A 1,421-nucleotide genomic window follows, 5' to 3' on the forward strand; every position below is an offset into this window, starting at 1 on the left:
GAGTCACATGTGGTTAACAATTGCCAGATACTCTAGTAAGGAGAATCCTGGGGCAAAGTTATTTTGATGGCATAAAAGTTGATTGGTTCGACAGCATGAAACCACAAAAAGAAGGAGACCTCACAAAGGGGATTGACCCGTCGTTGAATACCTTAAGTGATAGCCAAAGGACTGTGACAGGTATCATAGCTACAAATGTCCTTGTGCTCTGTCTATAGAGAGAACCTCCTCCACAGCAGACGATGACCAGATACTTCACACCAATCCAGCCTCAAAGGTCCTTTGTTCTCCAACATTGCTGTCATATTCGGCCGTTTCTCATGGCAGCAAATATATATTTTGTGGAGCTTTTCCTCCAGCACAGAGAATGTTCTGAGTCAAGAGCAGCTTGTGGCAGCATATCTAGCTGTTTCTAATTTTGTCAACAGTGTGTGTCAAGTTGCCACAGAAACATTCGGACCTCCTCTCAGTGCATCAGGTGTGATCATGACCGTGCCCACAGGGGTCGGCACTAAGATCCTGAAAGCAGAGCTCACCATCACCTTCCTCCCAGGGTTCACAGCAGGGAATGCCCTAAAAGCCATTATTGCCATGGATCCACCCAGAATGATCTGGGGATGGAAATGTTTTGATCATGCAGCACATCTTGGGGGAATTTTCTTCAGCATAAGGTATATTACTTATGGTCATGAACTCATTTGGAAGAATAGGTAGCCTCAAGTGAAAATCTGGCATGAAATGAGGACTGATGGTCCCCACAAAGGAGGCGGCTCTAAGTCAAAGTAGTTTGCTGATCTGTGCTGCTTAGGAACCCCAGGAACACCTGACCCTGGAGAGGCCATGTCTGGGCTCCTACCTGGAAGACACCTAGCATCTAGCCTCTTGGTATTTTAAACTCCGAAACCCAGTACCTGTCTGATTACAAAGTGAATCATGACAAAAACGTGAAATAAAGTTTTATTTCTGTATGAAAAAGTAAAAACCTTTTCCCAGGAAGATAATAGATGTTTATAAAATACCTTATAACCCAGAAGGTGTTATAGTTTTAACCATGATACATACTTTTCTAATTGTCAAAAGCTCTAATAAGACGCAGCTCTTCCCTCTCTGAAATTGATGGGTTTTGTAGATGGACACAACACAATGCCTTTATTTTTATGTGGTGCTGAGAATCGAACCCAGGCCCCACCCGTGCTAGGCAAGTGCTCTACCGCTGAGCCACAATCCCAGCCCTGAAATTGATGGGTTTTTAATGTTATTTTGACTTGAGGTCAGAATGTGAGCTTTAACCCTAGAAACCAGACAACCTAGGGAACTGAGCTGACATCCTTATCATTAAATAACGCACAATGGCCACAATGTACATCGAGCAGCCCCTTCTCAGGCTGAAGCGCTGTACTTTCATCTGAATGGGGGCCTGG

At 44.3% G+C, this 1,421-nt stretch overlaps 1 pseudogene; it reads left to right on the forward strand.

Moving 5' to 3' along the window:
- Window positions 1-242: 242 nt before the first annotated feature.
- Window positions 243-786, forward strand: LOC143406369 (presenilin-associated rhomboid-like protein, mitochondrial pseudogene; annotated as a pseudogene).
- The last annotated feature ends 635 nt before the right edge of the window (window positions 787-1,421 follow it).

The sequence above is a fragment of the Callospermophilus lateralis genome, chromosome 8 (genome assembly GCF_048772815.1).
Source record: "Callospermophilus lateralis isolate mCalLat2 chromosome 8, mCalLat2.hap1, whole genome shotgun sequence".
NCBI lineage: Eukaryota > Metazoa > Chordata > Mammalia > Rodentia > Sciuridae > Callospermophilus > Callospermophilus lateralis.